We start from the raw sequence: 20260 nt of genomic DNA, 5'->3' as shown, positions 1-20260 counted from the left end.
CATGGAGAAAACCGCTGAGATGGGGTATAAAGAATAATGGGGGAACTTCCCTGGTGGTCCGGCGGTTAGGAGTCCCCCTGCCAATGCGGGGGACACCAGTTCAACCCCTGATCTGGGAATATCTCAGATGCCGTGGGGCGGCTAGCTCAGCACCCTAGAGCCCAGGCTCCACAAGAAGAGAGACCACCGCAGTGAGAAGCCCCTGCACCGCAACTAGAGAGTGACTCCCACCTGCCGAAACTGCAGAGGGCCTGCGCACAGCAATGCAGACCCAGAGCAGCCAGAAAGAAAGGAGCGGGGACTTGCTTAAGCCTAGGTGGGAAGGAGGGCTCCTCTAAGAAGGGAGATGTGAAAACGGACACCCGGCTGACAGAAGGATCCAGCCATCGGGAGCACTAGACGAAGAGGGAACCGGGCGGAAGGATCTGCACTTGAAGGTTCCAAACACGTAAGACCTTGAGGACATTCTGGACGAGAGCAAATCGAGATCGGGCAAAGGATGGAGGTGTGCACAGGTTGACCGGATCACGCAAGGTCCCGCAGATCGTGGTGAGAAGTTTGGACTTTACTCAAAATACAATGCAGGAATTCCCTGCTGATGCAGGGGTCATGGGTTCGATCTCTGGTCTCGGAAGATCTGACATGCTGAAGGGCAGCGTGTCAAACTGTTCGCCACAACTGCTAAGCCTACGCTTTAGAGTCCACAAACCTCAACTACAGAGCCCGTGTGCTGGAGCTACTGAAGCGCACACATCTGGAGCCTGTGCCCCACAACAAGAGAAGCCCCCTCAGTGAAAAGCTGGAACGCGAAACCAGGAAGAGCCCCCGCTCGGCGCAACCAGAGAAACCCCGCGCAGAGCAGTGGAGACCTAACCCCGACCTAAAATAACTAATGCACTTAAAAGATATCAAATGCAGGTTCTTTGAAAGGTTTGAAGCAGGGAATCGGCATGATTACGATGATATTTTTAACAGCTCACTCTGGCTGTGACACGGAGAATATACTGGGGAAGGGGCAGGGGCTGGAGAAAGGAGATCAGTTCAGGAGCCGGTAAGCCGTTCACGTGAGAGATGACTGGCATCTAGGATTGGGTGGTGGTTGGGTAGATGGGATCCTCCCAGGGTGGACGGAAGCTGGTAGAATCTTGCAAGTAACTGATGGCCGCAGAGATGGCCAGAGGAAGAGATGAGGCAAGATGAACCGAAGTGCTGCGTGAGAAATGCCTAATACAGCCTCCCTTTCAGCTCACGGAGCCTGGGTGTCTAGAAATTCTCTGGATGACTTCCTTTCTTACTGGTTTTTTTATTATTAATGGAATATAATTTTTAAAAAAATTTTTTTTATTTGCGTATACAGACCTCCTTTAATCTCACTGGCCCGCCTTGTTGGCAGCCAGGAGCAAGACTGCCTAGTGCGGGAGCTGAGATGGCTGTGAAGGGCTTAGACCCGAGTCGGTAGAATCCCTGGTCTGGGCGCGTCATCCCGGAACAAAATCAAGGTTCTGTCAAGTAAGGAGGAAGCGGTGAAGGGTCACTGGCTAGATAGCCAACACCACCTACCGGAGACAGATTTGAGAGGAGAACCCCAAGAATTCGGATTTGAACACTGTAAGTTTCCAAATGTCTGAGAAACTATGTCAGTTGGACTGTTGGGGTACATACACAAGTCTGGTTTGAGCTTGATTTTTTTTTTAAGGTTAGAATTCTCTTTAAAATGTGCTGAGTTGTTGAGGGCACCTTAGATGTTGGAAACCATTGAGACGACGAACGGGAGTCTGAAAGGGGCACAAGAGCCATGAGGCTTTCGTGAGTCTGCCAGGAGTCCGTTTTACCATGTGAGACGTGATGAGCCTCGCGGCCGGCCTAGCTGAGATCAGCTGGGAGCGGGCGAGGAGGAACACACGCCGCAGCCCGGCGGGCCGGGCCGCTTTCCAATGGAGAGGGTTTCGTTGGAAAGGCTTCCGTCTGACTAAGGGTTCAAGGTGTCCATGGGAACATGAAAGGAGAGAGATGAGGATTAAGATTCTGGCAAAGGAGAGTACCAGAACATTCTTCCATCATAGGCCCCGATGCTCTGTAAAGACAGAAAACGCAACACGGCGAACATAGAGTCGTCCAGCACACCCAAGATGTGATAACAGGGTAGGGCTGGCTTAGGAGTTAGCAGGACCTGGGCTCCAAACCTGGCTCTGCCTTTGGGACAATTCCTTACCCTCCTTGAACCACAGTCCTTTCATTTCTAAAACACTATAATGCCTACATTGGAATCGTAAGATGAGGGAATAAGATATCAGTAGTGTCTCTTAAAAAGGCAGGAATCTGCTCACAGTTGCCATAATATAGTAACCAGAAATTGGTGGGGGTAGGGGAGTAGGAATTTGAATGTCCAAAAATACATTAACCACCTAAACTCGCATGGCAGGATGTTACATACCATTTATAATTATGTTGTACAGGACACAATTAATGAGGATACGTTTACTATATAAAGTTATGGGAACAGAGCAGGATGTAAAATGCATATAAATAGTATTCTGTACACATCAGAATGTTAACAGTGTTTGTTGAGACTGAAAATTATAGATTTGGGTTTTGTTTTTATATAAAAAAGAGCACACATATTTTTATCGTTCTTCTGAGCTTTCTGTAGGAATGTACTGCTTTTATAGAACTTGGGAATTTAATGGGAGATATTAAACGGTGGATGATTTAATGTCACTGTGCTTGTTACCCTTCTTAGTGTATTGTTCTAATTCGCCGTTCCTCAAATCCACCTCTGGCATAGCCCCTGGGAAAATGGCAACAATCCAGTGGACCCAAAAATATGTACCTAGAGGAATTAAAAGGATTTTTCTTCGTTTAATCTGGGTGGTTTCCACCAGCTGGGTGTGCCTCATCCTGACAGGAAACGTGTGTCACCAGAAGAGAATTTTATTCTTTGCAGCAAAAAGTCGGTTAGTGGAGGGAGGAAAAAAAAAAAACAAAACACCACTTGCTCACAGGTTCTGCTTGGCTGTGTCAGACCCAGCTCTCCTGTGTGGCCACCTCGCCTCAGAGAGCAGATGTCCCACTCAGGGACTGCACTCTGCAACTGGGCAGGCTGTGCTGGAGGGGTCTCCTGGGGCTCCAGAGGTCGCTTGCACAGGGCCCCTGGGCTCTAAACCTGACTGTGTCTCTTGCAAGAGTCCATTCCTTCCTGAGGCTCAGTTTCCCAACTCTAAAATCTGCATCTGCCTCGCCTCTCCCCCTGAAAAGGGACCTTCTTTCTGGTTTGGGACCTGTTTTGTTCCTTTCTGCATCCATAGGGCCTCCTTCCTCAAGGCCTGCTGCTGCCGCCAAGTCACTTCAGTCATGTCTCCTCAAGGCCTAGGATCAGTTGAAGTCTGCAACAATATTAATAAAGTATATGGGAAGATGTGTGTACGTTATATGCAAATACTATGCCATATTATAGAAAGGACTGAAGCATCCATGGATTTTTGTATGTGAGGGGAGTTCTAGAACCAACTCCCTGTGGATATACAGGGATGACTGTATATTTTTGAACTTACCAAAGCAATAAGTTTAATTAGCATCCATCACAAAATAAATTAAAAAAGAATGAAGTCTGCTAAGTGACAAAGTTGTATAAGTGGCTTTTTAAATGTTCCATCCAGGCTTGGTCATTAAATGTGTGAATGTGGTCCTCCAGAGTATATTGGACATAATGGTTTATTTATGGAAAAAACAATTTAAAATAAATGCAGGGAGGTGAACAGCAAAGGGACTCAACCACACGTATACATGTAACCATTCTCCCCCAAACCCCCCTTCCCACCCAGGCTGGCAATAACATTGAGCAGAGTTCCATCAACATTGTTAACTGGCTATACCCCAATACAAAATGTTTTTGGTGTTAAGAAATAAAATAAAAATAAAATTTTAAAAAATAAAATAAATGTGGGAAAATGTTAAGATCAGTCTGCGTGGTGGTTTGTGAGTATGTGAGCGGACCCACATAATACCCATATTAATCTCTGTGATTCTTGGTTTCCTCAGATCTGCAAAATAATACTGACCTCACTGAGTTCTTCCTGTGCCTTGAATGAGAAAGCGTTTTGCAAAGTGCTTAGCATGCTTGTGCGTTCATTAAATGTCCATTTCCTTTCAGTAAGGAGAGGGAAAGGTAGGTCTCATAGCTAACACTGGACTGTTTGATGTGAAGGTCCTGACCCCAGGCCCCCTGGTTGCCATGCCAGAGTGGTTATATCCAACTATGACACAGATTGTTCAGAGGGTAGTAAATGCCTCCCATTAGGAAAGACCATAACGCTGATCTCAGCCTGTATCCCATCCAATGTTGGAAAGGCCTTGTACGGTCATGTGGGAAAGCATAATTAGTTGCCCATTCACTTACAGAACACCCACCATGTACTCAGCGTTGTGCCAGGTGCTGGAAATTCAGGACGGAGAAGCACAATCCCTGATCACGAAGAACTGACTGTCCAGGCAGAAACACAGTATTACCATACAATGCAATGAATACTAGATGAACCACTCGTGGGTGGAAGTGAAACATCCAACCTCATTTAGCAATGAAATGTACCTCTTTCATTTTTATATGAAGCTCCCAGAGGCTCAGTGGTAAAGAAGCCACCTGCCAATGCCGCAGATAGGACAGACCTGAGTTCAAGCCCTGGATCAGGAAGATACCCTGGAGTAGGACATGGCAACCCACTAAAGTATTCTTGTCTGGAAAACTCCATGGACAGAGGAGTCTAGAGGACCACATCCAGTCCACAGGGTCACAAAGAGTCGGACTGAGTCGGACTGAGCAACTGAGCATGAGCATGGATCTCCTGTGTTTCTGAAGTGCAGAAAACATTTAGAAGAGACTGGCTGTGGAAAATCAAAAGGCACCACCTTCACAGAGGATAATCTTATTTACGCAGTGAAGAGAATGAAATGAAACGCGTGGGTGAGATACACAGAAATGAATACAGATGATGTGGAGACCAAATTCAGGAAGGGAATGCACCGTGGTCAACGTGCTTACCAGGGAGATGAGGAGGTGATGGGTGGTGAGAAAGGCGCTCTCTTATCACCTGTATGTTTCCATATTGTTTCATATTTTTAACATCTAGGATGTCGGCAGACATTGCTTAAGTATAACTGCAGTACTATATGCACACAGGAAATAGAAGAGGAGGGAAAAGCCTTTCCTCAGATGTCCATGCGGTTTGCTCCCTCATCTGCTTCAGGTCCTCGATCAGACAGCACTTTCTGAATATCCCACTTCAAGTCATCACCTTACCACCAAGAAGGCCTCCCTCCCTTTCTTTGGTTTCTTTGTCCTCATAGCACTTACCAGTCTGACACTATGTGTTTCACTTCTTTTTGAAGTTGATTACCTGTCTCCGGAACTATAATGGAAGATCTGGCAGAGCCCGGATGGGTGTGTGTTGTTTCCCAGCTCTAAACGCAGAGTCATGGCCACACCTCAGGGACTCCACTGGCCAACTGCCTGACTTATGGGGCAATCGGTTAACAGCAATGACTTCTTTCCTTTTTTTTTTTTTTTCGGTTTATTTGGCTGCACAGGGTCTCAGTCGCCGCAGAATGTGGGATCTCTAGTTGCAGCATACGAGCTCCTAGTTACAGCATCTGGGATCCAGTTCCCTGACCGTGGATGGAACCCAGGCCTCCTGCACTGGGAGTCCTGAGCCTTAACCACTGGACCACAGGGAAGTCTCATGGTGACGATTTCTGAATGGAGGAATAACAGATCCTTTTATTCTCTTCTTTCTGCTACTTGGCATCTGAATTTTTGTAATGAACTCATATTAATATAATATTGGGCTTCCCTGGTGGCTCAGATGGTAAAGTGTCTGCCTGCAAGGCAGGAGACACATGTTCAATCCCTGGGTCAGGAAGATCCCTTGGAGAAGGCATGGCAACCCACTCCAGTATTCTTGCCTGGAGAATCCCATGAACAGAGGAGCCGGGTGGGCTACAGTCCATGGGGCCACAAAGGGTCAGACATGACTGGGAGACTTCACTTTCTTTCTTTTCTTTCATATTAATATTATTGTCTGAAGTAAAAAAAAAAAGAAAGAAAGAAAGGAAAATAAAAGTCAGCTGGGTGGCAATAAAAGGTCACCCCAGTGGAAGCCACAAGAGCAGAAGAAAGGGCCGGTGAGGGGAGGCCCAGGCGCAAGGAGCAGGGACAGCTCCCGAGACCCCTGCATGGGGGACAGAGCCCTCCCCCAAGACCCGTCATCCAGGCTACTGGCTCCTTTCAGACACCAGGATAAAGCCAGGTCTACAGGTCGCTGCTCACAAAAGCTCTTCTCCACCACAGCGTCTCATTCCCCACACAGAGAGCCCAGAAACCTATCTTCCTTCTTCTCACTGCCAAATGTTTTTATCTGGTTCCTACTTGGGTTTCAGCCGATTCTTTGCTGAAGCAACTTGGCTTCTTGTTTTCCTTGGGAACCAGACTCCTTTCAAGTTGAAGCCGTAAAAATGATGAAATCCATTCCCTAATTCTTCTCTATTCAGCCATGCAAACCCTGGGCAGGTGGAGGCCCTGCGGGCCACGCTCTCACTGTGGCTGTGGCATCCGAGCTGGACGCTTTGCGGGAGGCACACAGGAAGGCGAAGGCTCAGGGTTTGTTTCGGCTGTTCTTTTCTTTCCTCCATTTTTTTAATCTATTTCCAAATTAGAGCTTTTGTCTTGAGGGAATGATTGTGGAAACAGGTCAGTCCTCCTCTCGGAGTGTCGCTGGAGGGTTGTAGAGGCAGGTGGTCATGTTGGTCCAAACGTCAAGGGACTTAAATTCTCCTAAGTGCTCTGCACGTGTAACTAATATGTAACTAACATGTCACATGATCGTAGTTAAATCGTGTTATCTCTCTGTGCCTCAGTTTCTTCATCTGCAAAGTGTTTTTGAAGTGTTTCTAAAGTCCCTGCCCCCGGATCCATTTTTGTTTAACTGAGGATCAACAGTGACATCTTGTGGTACCCCTTGGCTTCGGTTCCGCTTTCCTAGCCCACAGCCCAGGACGCTCATCAGCAGAAAGCGGAGCCCCCTCCGCAGCCCACCTACTCACAGACGAAGGTCTGTGCCTCTGGGGTGAAGCTTGAGACGATGCAAATGCAAGCGTTTCACCCCCAGGTACCTTATGGGGCTGACGGTGCAGCTCTAGAGAGCTAACCTGGCAAGAGGTGAGATTCAGTGGTTTTCAGGGCTCCTCCTAAGCGACCTCATGGACCGTGGCCCGCCAGGCTCCTCTGTCCATGGGATTTCCCAGGCAAGAATACTGGAGTGGGTTACTGTCCCCTTCTCCAGGGGATCATCCCAGCCCAGGAATCTAGCCCGCACTGCAGGGAGACTCTTTACCGTCTGAGCCACCAGGGAAGCCTAATTCCTGAAATAACACAACTCCAAGTCGCTCTGTGCTTCTGTTTTCCCATTCATGAAATAAAATTGCCACTCAAAACTGCCTTCAAACTGACAATTTAGTCATGCTTTTACTTATACATCAGCCATTTAATTAGCCTCGTCCTGGAGTCAAGTTCTGAGCAACTACCCGCACTAATGATACAAACGAGAAGGCATAGTCCCTGCTTTTGTCCAAGTTTAAGAGAGACAGGAAGGCCCTTCACAACACGCGGTAAGATACAGCCCTTAAGGTAAAGTGTACAGGGAACGGCCCAGGGCCCTAAAACAGACATCTAACTGGCCCCAGAATAAATGTCAGACAGAAAACAGAACCCTTAAATCTGGATCTCACAGAATGGGCAGGAATTTGCCAGAAGAGCAAGTCCAGAAGAGGAAACACAGTGAAAGCAGACAGGTTCTATCTGAACACCAAAACCAAAATGTTCTGGATCCAACCACTTCCCCTTCTACATATCACTCAATTCCTTGGCTTCCTATTTTGGCCAGACTTTCCAAAAGAGCACATTTCACGCCCTGGCCTCATCCCTGCATTTCCTAGTCAGCCCCACCCCACCCTGACTTAGCCCCGCCCCTCAACGGCTAACCAAGGGCGCCGTGACACCACATGCCAGGGACCCTTTCTGTTGCCGCGGTTGTCATCCTCTCCTTTCGCTCCCAGCTGCAGGTGCCACATGAGGCGCCCTTCCCTTCCTGAAGCTCTTGCTCTCTCGGCTTCCATGAGACCCCCGCCCCTCCTAGCTGGCCTCCAAGGCCTGCTTCTTCGTGAGCTCCTTTGTCAGCTCCTGCTATTGCATCCAACTTGAAATGTCAATATTTCTTAGTAACTAGACCTGAATTTCCTATTCTCTTTTTCCTGTCTAGGGCCTCTCATTTATTCTCCTGGTTTTAAGTGTCACGTGTCAGCTCCTAGATTTGTAAACCCAAACCTGAGTTCTGAAATCCAGACTTCTCAGCTAGCAGGTGGCGGTGGTTTAGTTGGTAAGTTGTGTCCGATTCTTTGCAACCCCATGGACCGTAGCTCACCAGGCTCCTCCATCCATGGGGTTTCCCAGGCAAGAATATTGGAATGGGTTGCCATTTCCTTCTCCAGGAGATCTTCCCGACCCAGGAATCCAACCAGTGTCTCCCGCATTGCAGGGGGGCTCCTGCTTTGCAGGTGGATTCTCTTACCGCTGAGTCACTAGGATAGCCCAATGAGCAGGGTCCCAGCTTAAACGCTACCTGAAGGTCAAGCGGCCTCCCCTGGCATTTTTCTTCCCTATGTCTGCCTCCCCTCCCATCCCTCTGCACCATATATGCAGATCCAGCACCTAGAGGGTACTCAAAAAGTATTTGTTGAGTTAATGAAATATAAGTAAACAAAGCTATTTCAAATGACAGAATAAACGTGGTATTGATTTTTTTAGTACTTTAGTCAAACCAGTTCAAGTCCATGCAGGTATCATATGCTCTGTGTTTCAGGATGTAATCCAATTTTGAATTGCTTTTTTTGATGCAAAAGACTCTGATGCTGGGAGGGATTGGGGGCAGGAGGAGAAGGGGACAACAGAGAATGAGATGGCTGGATGGCATCACCAACTCGATGGACATGAGTTGGTGATGGACAGGGAGGCCTGGTGTGGTGCAGTTCATGGCGTCGCAAAGAGTTGGACACGACTGAGAGACTGAACTGAGCTGAACTGATCACCCTTTCCCCTGCAACACACACACTCTGTCTACTCTCCTCTAGGGAGATTTCCCCACGAAATCACAGCTTCATTCTCCTTGATTATTCCGGGTTCACAGACTTCTTAATATGTGGCCTTTTCTTTCAGGAACTCCTGGAGCTACAGAAGCTAGTTATGGTCTAGTTTGGTGGATGTTCATGTTCTGGGTGCTTTTTATCAGCTCAGATGATTCCCAAATCAGCAGGAGCCGAAAGCAGAATGGTCCAGGCTATGGAAAATGAAAACTACTCTGGGCTGGGCCACTCACCACCTCAGGGAAGCTTTGGGCAACACGCTCAGTTTAGAGAAACAAGGTAAACCCTCCTTGAGGTGAACTTGAGGTTGAGATGCATTTCAAGTTGAGGTCTCTGACCTAATTGACCTTGAAAGCGTCTTCACAGCAAAGGAAACCATAAACAAAATGAAAAGACAGCCCACAGAACGGGAGAAAATAATTGTAAATGAAGCAACCAACAAGGAATTAATTTCCAAAATATACAAATAGTTCATGCAGCTATATGTCAAAACAATAAAAAACGCAAGCAAAAAAATGAACAGATCTAAATAGACATTTCTCAGAAGAAGACACATAAATGGCCCCAAATCACATGAAAACATGCTCATCATCACTAGTTATCAGAGAAATGCAAATTGAAACTTCAGTGAAGTATCACCTCATACAGGTCAGATCGCCATCATCAAAAAATCTACAAATGATAAATGCTGAACAGGGTTTGGAGAAAAGGGAGCCCTCTTAAGTTGTTGGTGGGGATGTAAATTGGTACAGCCACTATGGACAACAGCATGGAGATTCCTTTAAAAACTAAAAATAGAGCTACCTTATTATCCAGTAATCCCATGCCTCAGCATATATCCAGAGAAAATCATAGTTAGGAAAGATACATGCATCTCAGTGTCCGTTTTAGCACTATTTACAATAACTAAGACGTGAAAGCGGCCTACGTGTCCATCGACAGAGGAATGGATAAAGATGTGGTACATATATACAACGGAATATTACTCAGCTATTAAAGAACAAAATAATGCCATTTGCAGCAACGTGGATGGATCTAAGGATTCTCATACTAACTGAGTTGTCAGAGAAAGACAAATACCCTATGATTTCATTCATACGTGGAATCTGATTTTTTAAAATGATACAAATGAACTTATTTACAGAACAGAAACAGATTTAAAGATATTGAAAACAAATTTATGATTACCGAAGGGGAAGCGTGGTAGAGGGGAGGGATAAATCAGGAACTTGGGATGAAGACACACACACTACTATATACAAGATAGGTAGCCAACAAGGACCCGCTGCACAGCACACGGAACTATGCTCAACATGCTGTGATAACTTACATGAGAAAAGGATCCGAAAAAGACTGAATGGAAGTGTACGTATACCTGAATCACTCTGCTGTACACTTGAAACTAACCCCACATTGTAAATCAACTATAACCCAATAAAATTTAAAAAACAACAACAATAAAAAGAAAAAACCCTGAGGCCTCTGAGGCACAGAGCAGCTCCCAACAGCCAGGGAACTGAGTGTTGGAATGTCTTCCTCTCTTCCTTTGCAGCAAGAGCCTCAGGCAGTGGGAACTTTGGTCACCAGGGATGGAAAGGTATTAAAATCAACCTCTAGTCACTTTATTCAGGAAACTTTAGGAATGTTTCTTTTATTTATTGATGTTTGTTTTGTGTGCATACACTGCCACGTTTGTTTATTTTTGTTTATTTACGTTTGGCTGCTCGGGGTCTTTGCTGCTGCGTGCAGCCTTGCTCTGGCTGTGGAGAGTGGGAACTGCTTGCTAGTTGCAGCGTGCAGGCTTCTCTTTGTGGTGGGTTCTCTAGTTGCAGAGCATCGAGGCAACAGATTTCAGTAGCTGCAGCATAGGCGTACAGGACTGTGGCTCTCGGGCCCTAGAGCACGCAGGCTTCAGGAGTGGTGGTGTGGACTCAGCGGTTGAGGTCCCTGGGCTCTAGGGCACAAGCTCAGTAGTTGTGGCCTGTGGGCTTAGTTGTTCTGCGGCAGGTAGAATCTTACCGGACCAGGGATCGAACCCATGTTCCTTGCATTGGCCAGCTGATTTTTATCTACTGCTCCAACAGGAATGTTTCTAAAAAGGCCAAAGTCATCATGTCCAAGGAATATTCATTCACCCTGCTCGCATCTCCATAAGTGACACTGGTCAAGCTAATCATGCCTGCTTTCTGTGACAGAGTCACAGCTCCGCCTCTGATATGACTTGTGCATGAATTGCTCAGGCTCTCTGAGCCTTTACTTTGTCTTCTATAAAATGGACACAATAAAGTCCCTATACAGTCACGCTGAGGAATAAATCAGACAATACCTAGGCAGAACACAATGCCTAGAACATAACAGCAGTTTGGAACAAATCCTTTGATATCCCCAGTACTGGAGTAGAGGAAAATGCCCTTGAGATCCAGATTTTGTTCCTGGAGAATTTTCTTCTTGACTTGCTCAACCAAACGTACAAATGCATAATCCAGCAGCCTAGATGGGAAGGGACTCCCAACCTTGGGTTACGGTTTCTGTCTTCCAAGGCTGTCCGCTTCATCCTCTGCTGGGCTTCGTCACCTTCATATCCCTGCATCCAGAGAGTGCCTGGAACATAGACGGTGCCCAGAATGCTTACTGACTCACGTTGGACTAAATCTGTGCTGTCCCTATGGTAGCCGCTAGCCACACCTGACTGTTAAGCACTTGAAGTGTGACTAGTCTGTGTCAACTGTGCTCTAAGTGTAAAATACCCACCAGATTTTGAAGGTTCGGTACAACAAGTATAAATAATTTGCTTATACTTTTTTTGTTGATTACGTGAAAAATATATTGTCTTTGTTGTTGTTCAGTTGCTAAGTCATGTCCCACTGTTTGCAACCCCATGAACTGCAGCCCACCAGGCTTCCCTATCCTTCACTGTCTCCTGGAGTTTGCTCAAGTCCGTGTCCATTCAGTCAGTGATGCCATCTAACCCTCTCATCCTCTGCTGCCCTCTTCTCCCTTCTGCAGTGGACCATGTTTCATCAGAACTCTCCACTATGACCCATCCATCTTGGGCAGCCCTCTACAGCACGGCTCATAGCTTCAATGAGTTACTCAAGCTCCTTCAACACAACAAGGCTGTGATCCACGAACGGGATATTGTCTACATTGGATTAAGTGAAAAATGTTAACTTCACCTGTTTCCTTTTACTTTTTAAATGTGATTACTAAAAAAGCTTTTAAAATTACATATATGGCTTATATATTGTATTTCTACTAGACAAAGCTGAACTAGATTACAGAGTACTGACTGGCTGAGAGATTGATAGATACAGCCCCGAACTCTCTCTCTGGGGGCCCTCATTTATAAAAGATGCACAGCTCTGTCAGGGGCTTTTCAGTTCCAGAAGTCTACGTTTTAAGCTACATTTTCTTAGGTATGACTACTTATTAAATTTCTACTATAGGCTTCCCTGGTAGCTCAGATGGTAAAGAATTTGCTTGCCATGCAGAGGCTCAGATACAATCCCTCCTGGGTCGGGAAGATCCCCTGGAGATGGGATAGGCTACCCACTCCAGTGTTCTTGCCTGGAGAATTGCATGGACAGATCATGGGGTCACAAAGAGTCAGACACGACTGAGCAACCAACACACACACAGGCTGAACAGTTTTTCATGGATGTTTAACCTGTCTACTAAAAAATGGAAGAGGAAAGAATGGTTCTCCTCAGTCAATAAATGAAGAGAAGACCTGCATGGGTTAAGACGGCTGGCTAAGGTGAGCTGACTGCTAGGTGGCAGAGCAAAGTTAGAATGTCTGCCCCTCTTCTCTGGTTCTTTGTAAGAATTTTCAACAGAAAATGCAATCCAAGCGTTGAGTGTGGGTGCTTTTGTTATGCCCAAATCGCGAAATCTCCCAATGACCACCAGGGAGCTGATAGCCGATGCAAAAGCAAGAGAGTTTTTATTACCAAGCTCAAGCTGGGGCTCCCACCGATACCAACACAGCGGCTATAGGGAGGAGCCCTGGGTCTTGGATTATATTGCTTATATAGGGAGTATACATGGAGAAAAGGATTTCTAGGTAGGGGAATGTCTGATTGGTCACTTTCTTTTGAAGGGTTGTGTGTTGGTTCTTGATTGGTCCCTATTGTCTAGGTAGACCACAAGTTCCTGAGCGTTAAGTCAGGAGATTTTGGTCTGGGGTCCAATTGGCTCGTGGGTGGTGGGGTGAGGTCAGGGGATTTCCAAAGGCTCTTTTCCCGGAACCTTACAAAATGGAGTTTTTCTGTTAACAACATGGAGTAGCTTAGATTCTTCACTTTAACTCAGTGGTCCCCTAAGATATATTTCCTTGTTTGGAAGAACTGTATATCATCAGAATCAGTATAAAAATGGATACAAGAGGCTCCCTGGAGACTGGAGGGGTTTGGTGGATCCTCAATACCCAGTAGTTCCCAGATGGCTCAGCAAGTAAAGACACCGCCTGCAATGCCAGAGATATTGGTTCGATCCCTGGGTTGGGAAGATACCCTGAGGAGGAAATAGTGACCCACTCCAGTATCCTTGCCTAAAATATCCCAAGAACAGAGGAGCCTGGTGGGTCCCAGTTGATGGGATTGCAAACAGTCAGATGCAACTGAATGACTGAGCGTGCAGGAGCACACTTTTCCGAGAGCCTCCGGAGGTTAATTGTTCACCAGCTTCAGAAGATCCGGCTGGGAGGGAGGCAGGGGGTGAAACTTTGACCAGCATCTGATTTAGATGCAGGAATGCGTTAGGGAGGCACCTGAGACCGCTCCCACAGGCAAAATTCCTCTCCCTGTGAGAAGGGACAGGGAAAGGGAATGTGCTCAGAAGGGGAGCAAAGGGCCTCTGGCCTCACAGTGCCCTTGTTTTGCCAGCTCCGACAGCCATTCCCAGGGCCTGCTGGAGACGAGGGGAAAGGCGAGGTCATGTTTGAGTTTTCAACCTCCCAAAGTCAACTGAATTTTGGAGAGCTGGGACCAGGCAGGGAGGGGTAGGGAAAACAAAGATGCATAATTTAGATATTGCCCTTGCTTTGGGGCCAAACTGGAAAATTCAATGACTGGGCCTGGAGGCGCTTGGGCTTCAAGTATTGGCTCCATCTAGCCTGGTAATCCTGGGCAGTTTAGTTACTTTCTGAGTCTCCGTTTACTCAACTGGAAAAGAAAAGTAATGAAGTCTACCTCCAAGTGTTGTCATAATAATCACATGAGCACGAGAAAGCTCCTGACTCCAGTTCCATCAGGGCTTAGCTGAAGAGCGGGAAAGACAATATCATTGCTTAAATCGGTTCCAAGGGCTCCCACAGCCTCCAGGGGGAAGGTTCAAACTCACATCCTCTTGTGGACTGACCCCACCTCATCTTCCAGCTTCCCTCTACCCTCAGCTTCCCGCTCCTACTCCACCCTTAGCAGCTTCGGATCTGGGACTTGTTTAACACCAACCTCTTGGGTGCTGAGGTTCTTGGTGATGCCCTCCTTCACAATTTCTGCAGCCTTTAAGTCACCCAGGGGAGTTTACCCCTCGAAGGTCCTCCCTTAGCCCAACCCAGCAAATTACCCCTGTCCTTTGCCAGGATTAAACCCCAGCCCTGTGGGGCCGCTCTTCATCACCACAGACATGATTTGACGAAGAGCATGTTGCATTTCTCTTAATTTGTCTTAAAAACACAAAACAAAAGTTTGCTGGCTGGATGCCCAGTTTCTGTTATGTACACCAAAGTTGAATTTTTCTTGGACTGGTTTGTGGGGCCGCTGGATGCTGGACTGAAAAGTGATTTACATTTTTCTCTTGGCAGGAGATGACCCAAGTGGGAATTGCCCTGAAAAATAGCTGTTCGAAGCTTGTGTGTGTGCGTGTGTGTGCGCACATATGTACATGTCCCCTGGTCTGGTCAGGCTGATAAGTTCTTCTCATTGTCTGACAGCCTTCAGAAGTAGAGTTAGGAAAAGGGGTTTGTAAGATCACAACCTTAATGGGTAACAAGGTTGCCACGGCAACGTCGTAACCTTGATTCTGGACCCTGGGTTAAAAGGGAAGCATCGTCAGGCAAGTAGCTCTTCCCATCAGAATGGAGGTTCTCCTGACACTTCTTGGGAAGATATTACAGTAATACTCACCTACCATTCACTGAGCTCTCACTCTGCATAAGGGCACATTTAGTGCTTATAGCAGCCACACAAATTTTTCTTTGTGGTTGAGAAAACTCAGACTCATGGAAGTGATGACTTTTGTAGGAGTTAGAGCCTGAATTCCTACCCAAGTATGTCTCCCACTGTCTCCCCAGCCTGTGATAGACGTGCCTTCAGCAATGCTTTCAGAGCAAATAGACTACTTTGGGAAGCTGTATCTTCAAGCAGAAATGGGTTTGATGTGTGTTCTGTTCAAACTGGAAATGAGTTGACTGACAGGCTCGTCCCCATCCCTTCTTCCACTGGAAAAAAAAAAAAATATATATATATATATATATATATATAGAGAGAGAGAGAGAGAGAGAGAGAGAGAGAGAGAGTCCATCTCATTAGGTGCCCTATATTCCTCTCCTTCTTTCTTCCTTCCTTCCTTTCACTTTTTTCAGAACGAGTCTCTATGTACCTTCAAAAAAGCCTATCGGAATTTTATTTGAATTAAATTCTACTGATAATATTTTGCTACCTTCCATGTCATTGTAAGTCTATACAATTTAATTTCTCCGATACCCTAATTTTGTTTAATTTTTATCTTGTATTGGAGTATGGTTGATTAACAACATTGTCTCAGTTTCATGCATGTAGCAAAGGTTTTCAATCATACACGTGTGTGTTAGTTGCTCAGTCACGTCCACCTCTTTTTGACCCCACGGACTGTAGCCCACTGGGCTCCTCTGTACCATGGGATTCTCCAGGCAAGAATAGTGGAATGGGTTGCCATACTCCCCACAGGGGATCTCCCTGACCTGCAGATCAGACCTGGGTCCTCCACTTTGTAGTCAGATTCTTTACCACCTGAGGCACCAGTTCTTTTCCCATTCAGGTTATTACAGAATATTGAGCAGAGCTTCCCTGTGCTGCACAGTAGGTCCTTTGGTAATCTCATTTCTTTTTTTAAAACTCACAACAGTTGTGTGACTTAGAGCGTAAAGGATGTTGGGCACCAGAACAGGTCCCACATGGGAGAATTTAAATAAAGGTGGACACACCATTGTAAGGGTCATGTATCAGAGAAAACTTGAGACCAAGAAGTGTGACTGGGTTTCGGAAGAGATGAGAAGCGGAAGCTGGGTAGTTAGAGCTCAGAAAGGGGGCTCCCTCTCCAGGAAGCACCATCTCCCGGCCCTGCAGCTCCGTGTTGCGGTGACCCTCTTTGTGTCCAAGCAAAAGAGCCCCCTTTCAGGTTACACTCAGTCTTTGGTGAATTTGAGAAAAGTACCAGGAATTCACCAGCCACTCTTTCTTCTTTGGAGGCCCTCAGAAAGCCCCCTGCTTTCCTTTCTCCATCTGCGTGGAGTGACCTCTAACCACTCAGGACTGCTTACAAAGCCCGTCCCGTTATAGGGCTCAGCACTGCCAGGCTGAGCCAAGTTCATCAGAAAAGGCTGACGCGTTTCCCTTCCTAGGCTGTAACCTCAGAGGAGCCTGGAGGCAACAGTCCACGGGTCACAAAGAGACCCAACTGAGCGACTGAGCACAGCATTCCTCCCCCACCCACCACACACACACACTGGGTCCTATGCCCAAACTCTTGAGATTCTGAAGGACCTCACTTGGGCCAATCCACCCTGGGCCCAGCCATCTCTCCCAGGGGCCTGGAGTCACAAGGTACAAACAGGGAGGGGAGTCGCTGGAAGCAGAGAACTGAGGACCAGCTAAAGCCTCTAGGTTTCTGTTGTCATCTCCTTTCTCCCGGCAGGAAGGTGCTCCTAGTGCTCCCAGGAGACGACAGTCTCACAGCTGCTATCGGAGCTGAGTCACAACCGAGACTGGCCTGACCCTCACCCCCATGCTCGTCACTGAACGCAGTGATGGGGGCCGGGAAGCTGGCCTTGAGCTGGGTGCTCTCCAGTTGGCATTCGGCAGGGTCCTCCTCATCCAGCTCTGGTCCAGTCATGTCTGACTGCGGTCCTGTGGACCGTAGCCCACCGGGCTCCTCTGTCTATGCGATTTTCCAGGCAAGAGTACTGAGTGGGTTGCATGTCCTATTAAACAGTATACTTGGCATCTTATAAATGATTTCAACAGTAACACCGAGCGGAGCAGAGCCAAGATTTTTACCTTCTGCCCTTTAATAGCCTCTCCTTTTCCTTTCTCCCTGTGGACCACCCTAAAAATGTGGGGCTGCACATGCTGATGGAAATCAAACTGTATGTATATCAATGCATATATATGGAATTTAGAAAGATGGTAACAACGACCCTTTATGTGAGACAGCAAAAGAGACACAGAGATAAAGAACAGACTTTCAGATTCTGTGGGAGAGGGCGAGGGTGGGATGATTTGAGAGAATAGCACTGAAACATGTATATTACCATATATGAAATAGATCGCCAGTCCAGGTTCGATGCATGAGACAGGGTGCTCAGGGCCGGTGCACTGGGATGACCCTGAGGAATGGGATGGGGAGGGAGGTGGGAGGGGGGTTCAGGATGGGGGACACATGTACACCCATGGGGGATTCATGTCAAAGTATGGCGAAAACCACTACAATATTGTAAAGTAATTAGCCTCTAATTAAAATAAGTAAATTAATTTTTAAAAATATTTTTTTTAAAAGAAATCATACTGTACTTGGTGCCAGAAAATTCTCACTTATGAGCTGTGTGTCCTAAATCATTTGACCTTAAGCTCTTAATCATCATCATCTTTAATCATCATTTTTCATCCCTTCAACAATTATATATACTTGTATACAATACATATATCATGTATGCCAAATGCGTATATTTTACTTATTAATACATACATATGCTTAATATAATACATATAATACAATACATACAATATAATATAATACAATACATATAATACGTGCATATAATACATACATATAATATAATACAATACATATGTTTGTTATTGTATTGATAGATATATTGGATATATTGCCAGGCACTGTGCTATGTAATTAAAAATACAACAAATCCTACCAGATGCTTAGTTTCTCAAGTAAGAAATGCAAACTAAAACAAACTATGCCAAGATGATACTTTTCTGTTCTCACATTGCCAGATCGCCAAACGCTCTGCAACAAATACAGCGAGGTCAAGGGCAAACAGGCTTTCTGATTCACTGTGGGTGGGTGCATAAAGTGATACAACTCCATGGAAGGCAATTTGCCAAAATTTGTTCAAATATTATACAAACTCGAAACTTTTGTACCAGCAATTTGTTCCTAAGAAGTTATCCTTTGGGTGTTCCAACACTCACAAGAAAGTAACATGTGAATATGATTGTTCTCACTACAACATTGATTAGCAAAAGATGAAGAATAACTGAAATGGCCATCCGGATGGGCCTGGATCAGTCCTAGACGGAGCGTCAGGCTTAAGGGATAGACCAGCCCTAGATGGAACGTCAGGGAGAAGTGACAAAGAATGAGTGAACATTCTAAGTTCTGAAAAGGAAAATGACCAAGACATATTGCTAAGCGAAAAACGCAAAGTGCACGATGGTGTATAGAGTGCACTAATGTGAGACTAACGACAGTGTAGTTGTTCAATGAGGAGCCTGCACAACCAAAAATAATTCCTTTCCGGAAGAGGCCTGTATGAGATTTTACACACATTTACACTATACTAATCATTAGCGTTACTCTAATATTACTGTATCAATTCATTATACTAGTATATTTACTTATTATATTAGTATTTATACTAATTATATTGGTTTATGAAATTAAAAGACGCTTACTCCTTGGAAGAAAAGTTATGACCAACCTAGATAGTATATCCAAAAGCAGAGACGTTACTTTGCCGACTAACGTCCGTCTAGTCAAGGCTATGGTTTTCCCAGTGGTCATGTATGGATGCGAGAGTTGGACTGTGAAGAAGGCTGAGCACTGAAGAATTGATGCTTTTGAACTGTGGTGTTGGAGAAGACTCTTGAGAGTCCCTTGGACTGCAAGGAGATCCAACCAGTCCATTCTGAAGGAGATCAGCCCTGGGATTTCTTTGGAAGGAATGATGCTAAAGCTGAAGCTCCAGTACTTTGGCCACATCATGAGAAGAGTTGACTCATTGGAAAAGACTCTGATGCTGGGAGGGATTGGGGGCAGGAGGAGAAGGGGACGACAGAGGATGAGATGGCTGGATGGCATCACGGACTCGATGGACGCGAGTCTGAGTGAACTCCGGGAGATGGTGATGGACAGGGAGGCCTGGCGTGCTGCGATTCATGGGGTTGCAAAGAGTCGGACACGACTGAGGGACTTCACTCAGTCGTGTATATAAATATATACATTTGTATATTATATGTATATATACATAAATAATAGATATATGATATAGTTAGTATATATTCTTTATATTAGTATATATACTAATATAGCAATGTCATAAATTGATGCAGTGATATCACAAAGAGTAATACTAATAACTGGTATAGTGCAGATGTGTGTAAAAATCCCACCTAGGCATTTTCTGGAGAAGAAGCTTTGTGTTGTTACGCAGGCTCTTCACTGTGAGACGCAGGCTTCGCTAGCTGTGACCCGTGGCCTTAGTTTGCCCCGAGACACGTGGGATCTTAGTTCACTGACCAGTGACCAAACCCGCATCCCCTGCAATGGAGGTGAATTCTTAACCAGGGAGGTCCCTCTGGAAAGGGCCTTAAGGGAGTTTTTCTGTGTTTGTTTTAGGTAGGTGGGAAGCCAGGCAAAATGGAACAGGAGTGCACCTTAAACTCTTCGCTGAGCATCTTTTGAGAATTTTTGAACGGTATGAGTGTATAACCTATTCAAAAACTGAAATAAATATACGCAATTTAAAAATAACAACACCACAATGAATGTTAAGAAGGAGAAGACGCGACAGGAGCAGGTAACGTGTGACCTGACCTCGTCCACAGAGGAAGCCCCTGAGGAAGTAAGCCATAAGTTG

This window comes from Ovis aries, chromosome 21 (assembly GCF_016772045.2).
Source record: "Ovis aries strain OAR_USU_Benz2616 breed Rambouillet chromosome 21, ARS-UI_Ramb_v3.0, whole genome shotgun sequence".
Taxonomy (NCBI): Eukaryota; Metazoa; Chordata; class Mammalia; order Artiodactyla; family Bovidae; genus Ovis; species Ovis aries.
The sequence above is the reverse complement of the archived record's forward strand: the minus strand, read 5'-3'. Positions refer to the sequence as shown.